A 17329-nucleotide genomic window follows, 5' to 3' on the forward strand; every position below is an offset into this window, starting at 1 on the left:
AGACAGGCCTGTCTATGAAGTCTGGAAGACAGGACACTATGAATAGGACACTGCCCTCGCTCTGGTGTTCCACAGAGATAGGATTGTTTTCGCAGATGTTATGTTATTTATAACACTTTTAGCCCTAGAAGCTGAAGTACAACCAATCCGATTGTGTGATTTGAGTGACCAACATGCATATGGTTGAATGTGGTTTAATGATTGCCTTGTGTGACCAGAGACAGCGAAGTTGTCTGATGATTACATCAGTAATGATGATTTCATTAGGTAGGTAGTGTGATGTAATTTCCCTTTTCTGGTCATGTTCTATGTGTGTGGTTGTGTGTGTGTGTGTGTGTGTGTGTGTGTGTGCGTGTGCGTGTGCGTGTCTGTGCGCGTGTGTCTGCCTGTCTGTCTCTAACCCATAGGTCATGCGTGTGGCCGGGCCTTTAGTCCGCGCTGTCTAGAAGTCGAGCCCCCCCCCCCGAGCCGGCGCTCTCCAAGGGGCTGCTTCCTGACCAAGCCTGCCCCCCCAGACCCAGACCAAGCATTCCTTATGCTAACCCTTCTGAGCATGTTTTACTATATCTGTCTGCGGCGCCGGTCCAGGAGCGGGACTCGGGGCGAGGCGCTGAACAGCCGGAGGGCTGTGGAGTCGGGCCAGCGGACGGTGCTGCCCGTCAGCGTGGAGGTAAGGTACCACTGAGGTTTCGCTGTGTCACTTATGTAATCATGAGCTACGTGAAGCCTGTGATTTTATTTTATAATGTAGATACCCAGACTTGTGTTGTTTTTGTTTGACCGTTTTTTCCTCAAACCTGTTTTGATTCTCGGTTTTGATTTCTCTCAATGCCTCGCTGTTAATTTGTAACGTGTGTTGAGAATGAGACCTGAAATACCTGATTTTGATTGGGAGGTGGAGCAGTACGCCAAGGAGGTGGTGGACTTCAGCTCCCACTACGGCAGCGAGAACAGCATGGCCTACACCATGTGGAACCTGGCCGGGGTGCCCAACGTCTACCCCAGCTCCGGGGGCCTACGGGACCTGGTGGGAGCAGTGTGCCAGCGCGCCCCCGCCTTTCCGGCGCACCCCCCAGGGCTTCCACAGCCAGGACTACATAGAGCTGGCCTTCGAGGAGCCTGTCTACCCCTCGGCCGTGGAGGTACTAGAGACCTACCACCCAGGGGCCATCGTCCAGATCCTGGCCTGCTCCCTCAACCCCTTCTCCCAGAACCCTCCTGCTGACGTCAGGTAGTTAGGACCATGGTGGTGGTGGAGGTGGAGGTGATGGTGGAGGTGGTGGTGGTGGTGGTGGTTATGGTGGAGGTGGAGGTGATGGTGGAGGTGGAGGTGGAGGTGGTGGTGGTGGTGGTGGTGGTGGTGGTGGTGGAGGTGGTGGTGGTCGTGGTGGAGGTGGGGAGGCTGGTGGTCTTTGTCCCAATATCTTGACTAGCATACAGTTTTGTGTGTATAGTACTATATACAGTACAGGCCAAAAGTTTGGACACACCTTCTCATTCAATGCGTTTCCTTTATTTTCATGACTATTTGGTACATTGTAGATTCTCACTGAAGGCATCAAAACTATGAATGAACACATAGGAATTATGTATTTAACAATAAAGTGTGAAATAACTCTAAATATGTCTTATATTTTAGATTCCTCAAAGTAGCCACCCTTTGCTTTTTTGTTGTTAATAAAAGATATAATAATAATATTTAATATAATATGTGTTAATAATAATATGTTATTATATATACTGTATATATATATAATATTATTATAATATATTTTATTAACAAAAAATAATAATATTATCAACAAAAAAGCAAAGGGTGGCTACTTTGAGGAATCTAAAATATAAGACATATTTAGAGTTATTTCACACTTTTTAGTTAAGTACATCATTCCACATGTGTTCATTCATAGTTTTGATGCCTTCAGTGAGAATCTACAATGTAAATAGTCATGAAAATAAAGGAAACACATTGAATGAGAAAGTGTGTCCAAACTTTTGGCCTGTACAGTATATAACAGAATAGAGGTTTCTGAGCATCCCTAAGATGGGGACGACGACGACTGTCTCAATTGTCAGAATCAAAATTCTTTTTATTGCCAAATATATTTGCGCATGCAGGAAATTGACTTACTGAGGTTGGTGCATAGGACATAAAAAACGACAATATATTAGCAAGCAAAAATAATAATAAAAAGACAATGGCAAAAAGAGCAATAGAGCAAGAATTATGTATGCTGCAAATTAGAATACATTTAAAACTAGGGGGCGTGGAGTGGAAGTCCCAGAGTCAGTGAGAGGCAGGGGGCTTGTTTGGGAGGCCCACTGCCATAGGGAAGAAACTGTTCAGGTGGCGTGATGTTTTGGTCTTGATAGACCGGACCTTTTTTGTTGAGGTGTAACTCCGTCTACAGGTAGGGTGTATTTCTCTGTTGTTTATTTATTGAATGTTTCCTCCAGGTGGGAGGTGTTGTGGTCGCGGGAGCCCACCAAGGTCCTGACCCCCCAGGCTCGCCAGTTCTCCCCCGGCATCAAGCAGCTGAGTTTCCCCACCAACCTGCTGCGTGTGGAGGTCAACAGCTCTCTGCTGGGCTACTACACGGAGCTGGACGCGGTCATCCTGCGCGGAGAGAGGCCCATCCTCTCCCTCTACAAGATGCCCGTTATCGACATCTGTGACCTGAGCGACAGCGAGGAGGAGACGGCCGACCCCGGGCACTTCAGACAGGCCGGGGACGGCCCCCACAACGCAGGGAACGGATACTTCGACAAGCTGCCCTCCGAGGTGCTTGGATGCCGTCAGACTGCCACACACACACACACACACACCGATACATGCACGTACACACACACACACACACACACACACACACACACTCACACACACATGTACACACACACATTCTGGCATGGACCCATTCAGACATTTGATATTGCACTTGCAAACACTGTAATTTTCATGCCATAAAGATGTGTCATGTTGTCCCAGAGTGGTGTAAAAACACCAGTGGTACTCTATATGTTCTTTTCTTATCTCCTCTCCAAACCGCTGCCATTCACCACACTTCTAACTAACACTGCGAGTGTGTGTCTGAAATACAATATGGCTATTATCTGCTAGCTGATACCCTGTTTAACACAGTATATTGTGTATTCGCTGCACCCCACTCCCACACACACACACACACACACACACACACACACACACACACACACACACACACACACACACACACACACAATCTATTCTCTATCCCTGAGAGGGGCACGTGTACACACATTGCCCAAACAAACAGATCCACTGCCAGACTGATCCTAAGATCAATGCTTTGTGCTCCAGATAAACACTTACGATGTTATTCTGCCCTGCCTTACACCACGCGCGGAATTCAGAGTAACCCCCCTCCCCTCTCTCTCTCTCTCTCTCTTTCATCGCTCCTCTTTCTCTTATCTTATCCCCCTTGTTCTCTCCTGCTCTTCTTTCCTCCCCCTCAAAATCTCTCCCTTCCTCCTCTTTATTTCTTTCTCTTTATCCTTCTCTTTTATCCCCCTCCGCAGTTGATCCAGTTGATAGTGAGTCACCTGGCGTTGCCAGACCTGTGTCGGTTGGCCCAGAGCTGTAAGCTGCTGCACCAGCACTGCTGCGACCCCCTCCAGTACATCCAGCTGAGCCTGCAGCCCTACTGGGCCCGGCTCAGCGACGCCTCCCTGGGCCACCTGCAGACCCGCTGCACCCTCCTCCAGAGGCTCAACCTTTCCTGGACCGGAAACCGAGGAGCGCTCACAGTCACCGGGTTCAGCAGGTGAGAGACAGCGGGGGACCGTCTGGGGACCCAGTGGTCAGACTCCCCCAGAGAGAGAGATTGTTATTGATTTGTTCTTTTTGGGTTAGTGGTTGATTTGTTACTGTCGTCCGTTTGGCTGTCAGGGTTGGTTGGGGTCACTTCTGTTTCAACTGATGAGTTCGCTTTTAGTTTTTTGTTTATTTGAAAGGTTTTAGTCTTTTTTTCCAGATTAGAAGATATATAGTTATATAGATAGATAGATAGATAGATAGATAGAAAGATAGATAAAAGCCTAATGTCTTCATCTCTTCCCTCCTTCCTCATCCTACTCTCCTCACCTCCTCTCATCTCCTTCCCTCCTCTCCTCACCTCCTTCCTCCTCTCCTCTTCTCCACCTTCCCTCCTCTCCTCACCTCCTTCCCCCTCTTCTCTTCTCCTCCTTCTCTCCTCTCCTCCTCCATCCCACCTCTCCACCTTCTCCCCCCCAGCTTCATGAAGGCGTGCGGCCTGAGCCTGGTGTCTCTGGAGCTGTCGTGTTGTCACTTCCTGTCTGAGGCGTGTCTGGAGGTGATCTCGGCGACATGCCCCGGGCTGCAGGAGCTCAACCTGTCCTCTTGCGACAGGCTCCAGCCCCAGGCCTTCACACACATCTCCAAGCTCAGCCGCCTGCGCAGACTGGTTCTCTACCGCACCAAGATTGAGGTACGTACACTAGACTATACTAGTCTTCTGGTTCTCTACCGCACCAAGATTGAGGTACGTAGACTAGACTAGCCTTCTGGTTCTCTACCGCACCAAGATAGAGGTACGTAGACTAGACTAGACTAGTCTTCTGGTTCTCTACCGCACCAAGATAGAGGTACGTAGACTAGACTAGCCTTCTGGTTCCCTACCGCACCAAGATAGAGGTACATAGACTAGACTAGACTAGCCTTCTGGTTCCCTACCGCACCAAGATAGAGGTACGTAGACTAGACTAGCCTTCTGGTTCCCTACCGCACCAAGATAGAGGTACGTAGACTAGACTAGACTAGACTAGTCTTCTGGTTCTCTACGATAGAACCGTACCAAGATAGAGGTACATAGACTAGACTAGCCTTCTGGTTCTCTACTCTACCATACCGAGATCTGTGGAGTACACCCATAGCAACGGTTTACTCCACACTTCACTGATTAAGCCTCGTTCTTGTCTAGACAATATTTCCAATGGAGAAAAGCTTCTAAGCTTCTGTGTTATGGAACAGTCCCTCAATCTATTCAGAACAGTCTTGAAATTAATCAGATTTGTATGCAAATCCTTACATTAGTCATGTACAGGTTTAAGATTGGTTTGTAGTGTAGACTTGACCCCTGGATGGTACTGTTGTGGTCGAGGTGGGGCTCCTTCTTTGTGCTGTCATCATGTGTATGAACCCCAGAGGGGTCCTGGAGATAGGCTACATAGCGGTCCAGGCCCAGGCCTGCACCAAAACCGCAGTCTTCTCTCCGACCGACATTACTGAGTGTGTTGTCAGGTTCCGGCGTTTCTGAAGGCGGATAGTGTAGCCTGCCTCTCCAGCAGTGTGAGGTGTAGTGTTTCTGTGGTAGAGTACGGGTCCAGGTTGTTTACCAAGACACACAGAGGCAGACTGTGTCTGTAGCCCTACCTGTCACCTAGCCCAGCTAGCGCAACTGTCATTAGCCTGTCTCTGCTGGTGTAATTAAATAGTTCTCTGTGTCTGAAGGCGTAAAGAGAGACGCCAGATAGGGACCCCAAACACACACACACACACACACACACACACACACACACACACATACACACAAAGTGACTGCTCACTCGGGTATTCGTCACACACACACACACACACACACATACACACCTTCTATTGGGTGACATGTTGACAGTTTTGTGTTGAAATCCCATCTCTATCCCAGCTGCATTCACTGAGGTGATCCCTGCCTGACTCTGGTTGACTCAGGTGATGGGGGAATAAAGGGAAAATATGTGGAGAAATATTAAATTACTCTCTAATACTGTTGAGTGGTGTACTTTGTGTGCCAAACCGAGACATTTCAGAAGGATATTAAATGACATTAAATGAAATGGGTTGAAGGGTAGACCTGTTATTGTAATTTTGTATACACATTCCTTTCTCATTTTACCGTGTGTGTACAAAAATGAGTGTGTACAGTAATTGTATTTTGGGTTATTTAATGGAAGCGAAACTCAACTCTGTCCTCCACTCTCTCTCTCTCGCTCGCTCCCCCTCTCCCTCTTGCTCGGTCTTTCTGTTTTTGTTTCTGCAGCAAACAGCCATGCTGAGCATTCTCACCTTCTGTGCCGATCTGAGACACCTCAATCTGGGTAGCTGTTTGATGGTGAGAATAGACACACACACACACACACACACACACTCACAAACCATCACATTATCACAACTACATCTCAATCCGCCCTATTCTTCCATACAGTTACATGACACCCCTAACTGAGGTTATATGTCTTCCCTCCCTCCCTCCAGATCGAGGACTATGACGTGATGGCCAGCATGCTGAGTGTCCGCTGCCGTTCCCTGCGCTCCCTGGACCTGTGGCACTGCAGGAACCTGACGGAACGCGGCTTGGCCGAGCTGGCGTCCGGCTGCAGGCTGCTGGAGGAGCTGGACCTGGGCTGGTGCTCCACGCTCCAGAGCAGCTCCGGGTGCTTCCAGCACCTGGCCCGCCACCTGCCGCGCCTGCGCAAGCTCTTCCTCACCGCCAACAGGACCGTGTGCGACTCGGACATCGACGAGCTGGCCGCCAACTGCCCCGCCCTGCAGCACCTTGACATACTGGGTGGGTACTTGATGGTGTATAACGCAAACACACACACACACACACACACTTTTTATGACCAGGACTTGGATAATTGCTCATCACAAACAAATTCACTAGTACACACTTTCTTAACAATTGTTTGCCAAACTGACTATTTTCAGTGGACTTTTGAATCCACTGTGGTGGTGTTGTTGTTGTTGTTGTTGTTGTTGTTGTTGTTGTTGTTGATGATGGTGTTGATTGACCAGGCACCCAGATGGTGAGCTCCACCTCCCTGAGAAAACTGCTGCAGTCGTGCCCCAAACTCCTCCTCCTGGATGTGTCCATCTGCTCCCAGGTAGACGCTCGTATTGTCCAGGAGCTCTGTGGCCTCTTCCCCAAAGTGGACATCAAGAAGAGCTTCAGCATCCAGTGACCCCCGCCCTCCCCTCCAAAATTACACTCCATTACACTCCTCGGGCCCTATTATGCACTTCATCAATAAGACGAGGCGGTAGATCTAAACTTAAGACGTGGAGGCGTGGTCAAGGCCACTTTGCTATTATGCGTGCGGTAGTGGGCGCCTAAAACCCGGCGCTAAGCAAAGAAATTAGTCATGGGTGTGTTTTGGGCGTCTTCTCAATCAACCCAATCAGCGTGCCAGGTGCCATTCCCTTTAAGAACCGGCTGCGTTGAGTCATTAGCGCTATGCTATTATGGAAGTCCTGAGAAGGAGGTCAGCGCGCTTCTCTGCCTCTCCCTTCTGAAATAAAGCATTTATACTGTGACCGTAATTGACGTCTTGCCGTGGAGCCACGTGCGTGTTCATGTGTGCCCACATGCATGCGCAAACCGCGGAGGCGCGCTCGTGTTTCAAAACGTGCAAGAAGTCTAAACTTAAGAACTTTTCAAACCACTTCTTAGCGATAGGAGCAAAGTCAGATCGCATAATAGCAGGGGCGCCTAGTGCACTTCATTAACATATGAACACTCCCACAATGAGCAATATATGCACGGGAGTTTTACGTCTTATGTGTGGGCGCCTATCGACACCTGCATAATAGCAGTAGCGCGTATGAAGCGCATAATAAGGGTGGGGGTAGGTCTTAACCTGGCGGTGCGTCTTAATTAAGACTTAATACGGCAAGTTAAGAAGTGCATAATAGGGCCCCTCGTCTTAAGACTCTTTAACCCAGGTTTAGACACAGTGGTGCCCCATTTTAAAAGCCAGGTTTAGACACAGCAGTGCCAGACTTTGAACCCAGGTTTAGACAGCTCTGCCAGAGTCCAGACCCAGGTCTAGTCACAGTGGCTATGGAACCAGACTACCTAGGAGGAGTCTTGTTGTAATCAGGGTCAGCATGGCTGCTGAGCTGGTACACTAGAAGACGGAAGATGGTCAATCTGAAAATGGTCAACCTGAAGACAACCGGATGGTCCACCCGAAGATGGTTAACCTGAAGATGGTCAACCTGAAGATGGTCAACCTGAAGACAACCAGATGGTCAACCTGAAGATGGTCAACCTGAAGATGGCCAACCTGAAGATGGTTAACCTGAAGACAACCGGATGGTCAACCTGAAGGTCAACCTGAAGATGGTCAACCTGAAGATGGTCCACCTGAAGACAACCAGACGTGGCTGCTGGTTGTCTGCACGTCACCTCTCCTTGTCACACGGTAAATGTCTGACCTCGATGTTGGTTCTGAATCTCAGGGCTTTTATTTTGATGTGATTGTTTTTATTGTTTTAAGATGTTTAAGATGTTTATGTTTCCAGAAACCAGCTTAACAGCCTTCTGTACCTTTAAAGCGGAACAGTTAGATTTTTACTGCCACGTGTCGTCCATGACAACACAACAAAACCCAAGAGTTTCAGACTAATTTACATCTTACACTGACTGATCCTATGAGGAAGAAAAAAAAGAAAAGTTTGCATATTTGATGTTGAATATTGTACAAATTGTATGATTTTAAAATGATATTGGTATCCTTATGAATTATTTATTGATCTTGTTTAATATATAATTCCACATTCACAATGTGGTGCAAGTGCTGCAGAAGAATTTCCTTTACGCAAAAACTTGAAGTTTCCTTTTTGAGCACATGCTAGCTAGTATGTGGAGTATTTTTGTGCCTTATACTCATGACTAAATGTGGCGTGCTGCTCTCTGTGTCTGTTCGTGATTGTTGCATGGTGCTCCGTTTCCTTTTCTTCAACCAAAGTGATGAGCCAAACCCAGAAATTCAGTAGCTTTATTTGACCATTGATCAGTTAAAGCATTTTTGCGATTGCAGATCATTCATGTTGATTGACATATGCAAAACATATTTATTTAAAAAAAAGAGAAGAAAAAAAGAAGAAAAGATCATATATATATTCTGTTAGAATTGTGTTTTCATCTTTTAGTTCCCCCTTTGTTTTTAAATGGCACTTGTGTGGATTTTCTTAGTGTGTAACATACAGTAGTCACACGAATCAGTCATGTAGCCTGCACAGGCCGAAGCTCAGGCAAACTGTGTTTTTAAGACACACACATGCTGACACTTGTACAACAAGTACACACAATCACTTCTATACTTCTTAATGAAATCATCCTGATTTCGAGTCACCAATTTGACGAAACGTACTTATTTGTTTAGCAAACAGCCTTTTTTATCCCATTGATATGCCACCTTGATTTCATGCAATGATTATTTCTTTACGTGTACATGCTATTTTGCTGTGTGACTGTGCTTTCTTTCACAGTCAGTTCTGGATGTGTGATCAACCTTTGTGCCATTGGTAGGATATTGAGTAATGTTCCCTCTGCTAAGTGTGAAAGTGAGGTGTTTGATGGCCCCCGAACCGCACCAACAAGATAACCACTCTTTAGTTATTTCAAAAGGTCTTGCCTCTGATGTGAAGAAACTGGGTGCTTTAACTTAACACCTGCTTTTAAATAAACTGAAGGTTGATGACTAATACTGTGTCTAGTGTTTTTCTTCTTCTCTTTTTTTTTTTTAATCCTCAAATTGTCATTTCAAGTGCCAATATGTGTATAATCGTATTCATACCTCTGGTTGTGCTGACTGATGAGGTGATAGAGGTGGTAGTGGTGGTCTAGTGGATAGTGAGTTGGACTTGTGATCGGAAGGTTGTGAGTTCAAATCCCGCCTGAAGCCACACCACTACTAGTGTGCCCTTGGGTAAGGCACTTAGCCCTCAGTTACTCCAGGGGGAATGTCCCTGTAATTCGTAATTGTAAGTCGCTTTGGATAAAAGCGTCTGCTAAATGGCAAAATTATTTATTATTATTTGATGACCTTCTATCATAGAATTAGAATTAGAATAATTGTAATTCTACAATTCTACCACCAGTGATGTGCTGGAAAATTCAGAACCTGCACTATCATGCATAGCCCCGATATTGGCCCCTGGAGGTGTGTCTCGCCAACTGAATGGGACATCAGGGTGATTGGTGTGAGGGGGGTCATCTTCTGCTTCTAGAATAACTAGTGAGACCATTAGTTGACTGGGGGTAGAAGAAGAGGAGGGAGGGAGGGGGGAGGTGTACAGAATGATATCCCCTAGCCTTAACCGTCTGCCGCTTTACTACCCATTAATACAACAGGCAGAAGTGACACTAGCTTGTCTCCTTAACGGCCTTTTAATGAATTGTTTATGCCCGGTTTAATGATGTATATTGTGGCCCTGTAATGCGCCCTAATGACTAAGAATGAGGCGGCACGGGGCCAGTCAAGTATTCATTTGGACTGCCTCCTCCCAGATGATTACCCCCTCCACCACCACCACCACCACTGACGCTACCGCTATATTAGCTCTAGCGTTTCTGCTATAGCATTCCCCTACTGTACAGAAAGTGATTCATGGAGGCTTTACGCTCTACGCAGCAGCTTGATTTCTTGCTGTCATGCTCTGTTATAAGCCTGATGCATCCGTAGGGGATCCTCAGCAATTAGTTCAGCTTTTTTTATTTTTTTTATTTTTTTTATTCCAAGGCCCCCAATATGATACAGACAAGGGCTGATGAATCTGGAAAAAAATCACGATGAAATTCATTGCTCCTAAATTTAAAAATGCTGGAGTCAAATGTGTGAACAATTAGGGGGCAAGAGTTAAATGCATTAGGAGATGATAATGAACTATTCTGCTTGCCTTGTGGGCATTCTGAACAGTATGAGCTCTGATCTCACTTTGTTGTTTTTTTCCCCCAGTTTTAGTCTCTTTCTTCCACCCTTCCTTATCTCTCTATCTATTTTACATATTTCTCTCTTCCCTCTTTCTCTCCTCCCTCTTTCTCATCCCTGCCCTTGTTTTCTATTTTGTTCTTGTCTGTAAACCACATAAGTGTCATCAGAAGGATTACTTGACTAATAATAAGCCATGGTGTTGCGGTGACAGAGACTCGTGTCTATGGTGGAGAGTGGTCTCAGTTTTCAACATATTCCTTTCAGACAAGCACTAGAAAGAAGAGGGAGAAGGGAGGGAGAGAAAGAGAGAGAGTGGGGGAGGAGAGAGAGAGAGAGAAAGCAAGGGTTGCGGTGAGAGAGTGAAAGGGAGAGACAAGGTAGAGAGAAAGAGAGAGAGAGGAGCCAGGGAGAGAGAGTGAAGGAGAGACTCATCCCTCCACCTCGCCGCCTGAGGGAGGCCTCATCATTCTATCCATCATTATGTGGCTTTGTGTCTCTGGTTTCTCCATCTGTACGGAGAGAGGCGTTCTAATAGGGATACCTGTCAGTCACACCATAACATTAATTTACCCTCTCTGTGTTTGAAGGAGGTAGACTGGGTGGGATGATGCATGACCTTTATTTGGGTTCAGTGAAAACATGATGCAAAAAGAAAACCCCTAATACTAAGTTAATACCAGGCCAAATATGTAGTATTTAGCAGTTAAGGCAACACATTACTAATCAATGCAGACATGTAGCCTAACCCTTCCTCCCCATTCAGTATATACTTTATACTTTTATCTTAAAAGACATTTGAACCATCTAAGGCTGGTAATGTTTCTGGAGAAGTTGCAGCCAAGAGAAGGCATGCTAGATGGCCAGGCTGAAGGATGAGCCACGTTCCACGAACAGGGCGAGCAATTAGCCTGAATAATTATGCGCTGAAGGGGAGACACGACTCGCCCCACTGATCAGCAAAGTTCACGCAAAGTTATAATTAAATAATAACTCGTTTACAAATGAACGCACACAAACATTTGTATACTTAAGTGCGCACGGTGTAATTAGCTGTGATGCGTCTGAGTGAGGGTAAAGAACAACAGTGTCAAACGGTGGAATTATGTCGGCTTGTGAGGCTGTATCACGGTTCTCTTTCATAGTATTCGTTTCGTATCTCACTATGGGAACGCCCCCTGCGTGACCTCATCAGAAACTGAATTACACTGCGCCAGCCCATTGGCTGGCCCAGGCGACGCTTGTGTCACGAGGGACGGGACCCTCCGCCTATATAAAGCGTACACACAGCGTCTGTCGTCATTCAAAAACCTTTTCTCGCTTCTCACTGGAGCTGACAACAACTGTGCGGGTGGCTAGAGCTAAACAGTCCACAGATACGAGCGACCAAACTCGTGCCGACGGGCGCTCTGCTGCTAAACTGCACTTCGTTGACGTTCACAGGAGTTGAAATACTTCTGTTGAAGAGTAGGAATACTCTGACTCGGGGTAGCGATACCTGCTAGCAGCTAGCCTACAACCTTTAGCCAGAAATGGCTAACGTTGAGGCTAGCGGACCTAGCACAGCCGAGACTAGCCGGAAGACCTGCCCGTGCGGCAAGTCAATGGCTAGCTGGGACACTCACTCTAAGTGTGCAGTGTGTCTGGGATTAATCCACGCCCGGGCCGCTGTTATCTCTACCGATGAGTGTATCCACTGTGCAGTGTTCCCCAAGAAATCTCTCCGTCGACGGCTAAGTCGCATGGCTAGCCTGTCGGGAGAAGATCCGCTTCTGTGTAAGGCAGCCGAAACGCTGCCATCACAGTCTAACGCGGACATGTCTCCAGGTTTACCGACACCATGCTGGGCGGACTTAGTGCCACATAGCCCTGATATCGGTTTCCCGGTACTGGATGACAAGGGGATGGACAGCTTTACCGCTGCTCGCTATGAGAGAGACTCGGACAATGATGAGGGAGGGTCGCGTGACTCAGACCTCATTTTGTCCACCGATGATGAGGAAGACTCCTCATTATCAACCGGTAGGCGCGGAGCTGGAAAGCCCCCCACGCCTGACGGAGGTAACCAACCCTCCGCCCCGTCTCCCATGGACTGCGACATGCAGGACATGTGCAAGCGAGCAGCGGAGAGGCTGAATATCCCCTGGCCCGTCGCCCAAACCGAAACTGCTATGTCACGCTTTGACGGCAAAAGACTGCAGACGGCGGCTAAGACGGGGAAACAAGTTATGCCGTTATTCCCCGAGCTACTCGATGAGATAGCAGTTACGTGGAAAGAACGGCCATTCAGCGAGAAACACCCAATAATCGGGGGTTCTCGACTGGATTGTGAGGGGATGGACTCCCTCGGCCTCCGCCACATCCCACCGGTCGAGCCGGTGGTGGCGCGCCACCTGCACCCGAAGACCCCCGTATCTTCGGCTGCCCCGTCCCTACCCTCCAAGTCGGACCGCTTCCAGGCTAGCCTTACAGACAAGTGCTACAAAGCAGCGGCACTGACAGCGAGGGCTCTCAATGCCTCCGCACTCCTATCAGCCTACCAGGCTGAGCTGGAGGAGGATATGACCGCTAACCCAGACAATATGCCTACCCTATGGGAGGAAATCTGTGTTATAACGGATCACATCCTCCGTCTCCACAAGACGGCCATTCAAGCCACGGGTAAATCCATGGCTCTCATGGTACTGCAGGAGAGGGCGCGTTGGCTCGGTCTCACCAACCTGTCGGCGAAGGAGAGAGAAGAAATTCTCGACACCCCTATCGTACCACAGGGTCTCTTCGGTGCAGCAGTCACCTCAATGCAGAAGAGATGTGAGGAGAAAAAGAGAGAGGATGAGGCTATGGAGCTGTGCCTTCCGAGAAGAGCGCAGCCCGCAGCGCCCGTGACCCAGCCACGGCAGTCATATGCGCAGGCTATCTCTCGCCCGGCCCCTGCCTTCAAGATCCCCAGAGCGGCTAGACAGCAGGCAGCGCCCCAGGCACCCAGAGGTCCCAGGAAACCATGGGCCAGAAAACAGGCTCCCCGGGACAGACCTCAGGCGTCCCCGCCCCCTCCCCCGGCCGCCGCGTCGGTGAGGAAGAAGAAGCGGGTGATCTGACAGCCTCTCCTCGGGAGGAGAGCGAGTCCAGTCGGCCCCCCTCGCTGACCGCTCTGTACCCTCCCAGCTCCGTTCCAGAGCAAGTTCGGTACGACATGTTCCATACAAAGTGCAAGACCAGTCGGCGTCCGTGTTCACACGCCTTCCGGGGGAAAGCTGAGAGACTGTTCATACTACAAAGTTGTTTGTCGCTCAAGCACGTTAATGCACAATGTATTAAAAATGTCCCGACAAGCGCATCCAGGCAGAGTGCCAAGGGCGTTGTTAACAATGTTGAAAAGCATAAAAATAAAAGAGATGTTGAAAAACAAATCTTTCTCTGCCATAACGCAGACCGTGGGAATAGCCCGTCCCGCGGCTGTGATGCAGAAAGCGGCCCGACCGCGCACAGCGCGGGAAGGCACGCTAGGCGGCTGTTGGGGGGGGCGCCAACAACTCGCATGTGACGGTGTGGCCAGTCAGCCCACTTTCCACGCATCAACGGGAATGGGCAGACTGCACACAGTCAGACTGGGTGTTGAGGACACTACGAAGGGGCTACAGGCTCCAATTCTGTGTCGCTCCACCCCCATTCAGAGAAATACTGTACTCTCGAGCTCAGGGCGAACGAGCCAATATTCTCCAGGAGGAAATCTCCATTCTAAGGGAGAAAGGAGCTATAACAGTTGTACCTCTCGAGGAGACCCACAGAGGTTTCTACTCTAAGTATTTTCTGGTCCCAAAGAAAGGGGGGGGCATGAGGGCTATTCTAGACCTCCGTGTCTTGAATCAGCATCTCAGAAAATACAAATTCAGGATGTTGACACACTCTTCCCTGCTAAGTTTCATACGAGCAGGGGATTGGTTCACATCAATCGACCTGAAGGACGCTTATTTCCACATTCCGATATATCACACAGGAAATATCTGAGATTCGCTTTCCAAGGGATAGCGTACGAATATGTGGTCCTTCCCTTCGGCCTGTCACTAAGCCCAAGGGTGTTTGTAAAATGCACCGAGGCAGCAGTGGCCCCTCTCAGACAGAGGGGTATCAGAGTGGCCACATATATCGACGACTGGTTAGTGGCAGCCACCAACCGCGAGGAGGCGGCGCGTCACACAGCGGTCATTTCGAAACACCTAACGAATCTGGGGTTCCGAATAAACATGGGAAAGAGCATGGTGACACCCTCCCAACGCATCGCGTTTATAGGGCTCGCACTGGACTCTATCCGAGCCAAGGCGTTTTTGTCTCCAGAAAGAGTGGAGACGATGCGCGCGACTATAGCGCTGTTTCGCAGGGGCAACATAGTTACCCTCAAACAATGCCAGAGGTTGTTAGGCTTGATGGCCTCCGCTGATGTGGTCATACCCCTGGGGCGCCTGTACATGAGAGGCATCCAGCGCTGGGTGGCCTCTCTGGGCCTGGACCCCCACCGCGACGGTCACCGTCGTGTGAGGGTCTCCAGGGATTGCTCACTGGCTCTGCACCAGTGGAAGGACCCAGGTTTCATAACACAGGGTGTTTCTATGGGACCTGGCCTGAACAGAAAAGTAATCACCACGGACGCTTCTCTGAGAGGCTGGGGTGCCACTTTCGAAGGGAGAACGATAAAGGGGGGTTGGGACCCGCACTTACGTTCTACCCATATAAACGGTCTGGAACTGCTAGCTGTTCACTTGGCTCTGAAACATTTCCTCCCGTGGTTGAGAGGACATCATGTTTTGGTGAGGACAGACAACTCCACGGTCGTTGCCTATGTAAACAGACAGGGGGGACTGAGGTCCCACCAGTTACACACCATGGCACACAGACTGATAGTGTGGAGCAGTGCACACATGCGGTCGCTGAGAGCAACCCATGTACCGGGCATTCTGAACTACGGAGCAGATTTGTTGTCCAGGGGCAACCCACTGTACGCAGACTGGAGACTTCACCCCGAAGTAGTGAAACAGATTTGGTCACGATTCGGTCAAGCGACCGTGGACGTTTATGCTACGGCAGAGAACGCCCAGTGTCCCCTGTTCTTCTCTCTGCGCGATCGGGGAGCCCCGCTGGGAGTGGACGCATTAGCGCATGAGTGGCCGAGGACCCTCCTGTATGCGTTCCCACCGGTGGCACTCATTCCCCCGACTCTGGCCAGAGTGAGGGAAGGAGATCTGTCCATGGTGCTGATAGCCCCGCGTTGGCCGGGAAAGCACTGGTTGGCGGAGATTTTTCATCTCCTATCTGGTCCGCCATGGCAACTACCGCTGCGCAGGGACCTGCTGACCCAGGCGCGGGGGGAGATATTCCATCCCCACCCAGAGAGATTGTCTCTGTGGGCCTGGCCCGTGAAGGGATCAACCTTGCACTAGTGGGTCTTCCCTAAGGGGTGATCGACACTATTCAGTGCGCCAGAGCCTCATCAACTAGAAAGTTGTATGGGCATAAGTGGCGTGTGTTCGAGACTTGGTGCTCAGAGTCACACGCTGTCCCTTTTCAGTGTTCTGTGACAGTTATTCTGTCATTTCTACAGGACTTGATTGAGAGGGGTAAGGCTTTCTCAACCGTTAAGGTCTATTTGGCAGCTATTTCGGCTTGTCATATTGGCCTGGGTGGAAAGTCGATAAGCCAGCACCCGTTGGTGTGCCAGTTTATGAAAGGGGCCCGAAGGAAATTGCCTACGTCTAGGCCGTTAGCTCCTTCATGGGACCTCCCTATGGTACTAGATGCTCTCTCCTGCCCACCGTTCGAACCGCTGGAACAGGTGGAGGTGAAAGTGTTAACGCTAAAGACGGTCCTATTGCTTGCTTTGGCTTCGGCTAAGCGCATAGGTGAAGTCCATGCGCTCTCGGTGCACCGAGAGTGTACAAAGTTCTCCCCAGGGGACTCTAGGGTCAGTCTGATGCCTAACCCAGCCTTTATTCCGAAGGTTATAGGCTCTTGCACCCCTATAGAGTTGGCTGCCTTCTATCCCCCGCCTTTTGCCTCGGAAGAGCACAGGCGGTTGCATACTTTATGTCCTGTCCGCGCGCTGCGTGTTTACATAGACAGGACTCAGGGTTGCAGGAAAGGTGACCAGTTGTTTGTATCCTGGGCGAATCCACACACGGGAAAGCCAGTGTCGAAACAACGCCTTTCCCATTGGGTAGTGGCGGCTATTGCCTTGGCTTACTCTAGTAAGGGTCTACAGCCCCCCGCGGGCTTACGTGCGCACTCTACTAGAGGTTTGGCGACCTCCTGGGCACTCTTTAAAGGGGTGTCTATTCAGGAGGTGTGTGCGGCGGCGTGCTGGGCTTCGCCCCACACGTTCGCTAGATTTTATAGGTTGGATGTTACGGCTCCAACGCTATCACACTCAGTCCTCAGTTTGGGTTCCTCTTAGGACGTAGTTCCTAGAGCAGGGGTCACCAACTATATTTGTCCAAGTGCCAGAATTTTTCAAAGCATACACTGTGGGGGCCGGACTTTAATATATATATATACGTATATATATATATATATATAATTATTTTATTTA

The 17329-nt window shown here is 49.1% G+C and overlaps 1 pseudogene across 1 annotated transcript; it reads left to right on the forward strand.

Annotated features, from left to right (window-relative positions):
* Positions 1-535: 535 nt before the first annotated feature.
* Positions 536-6996, forward strand: LOC308164141 (F-box/LRR-repeat protein 4-like; annotated as a pseudogene). The gene is made up of 8 exons: positions 536-670; positions 896-1231; positions 2458-2782; positions 3556-3800; positions 4271-4484; positions 6072-6143; positions 6287-6599; positions 6830-6996. The product of its transcript is annotated as an F-box/LRR-repeat protein 4-like (transcript).
* Positions 6997-17329: the final 10333 nt, after the last annotated feature.

Source organism: Nansenia antarctica, assembly GCF_963989245.1.
Source record: "Nansenia antarctica genome assembly, chromosome: 8".
Lineage (NCBI taxonomy): Eukaryota > Metazoa > Chordata > Actinopteri > Argentiniformes > Microstomatidae > Nansenia > Nansenia antarctica.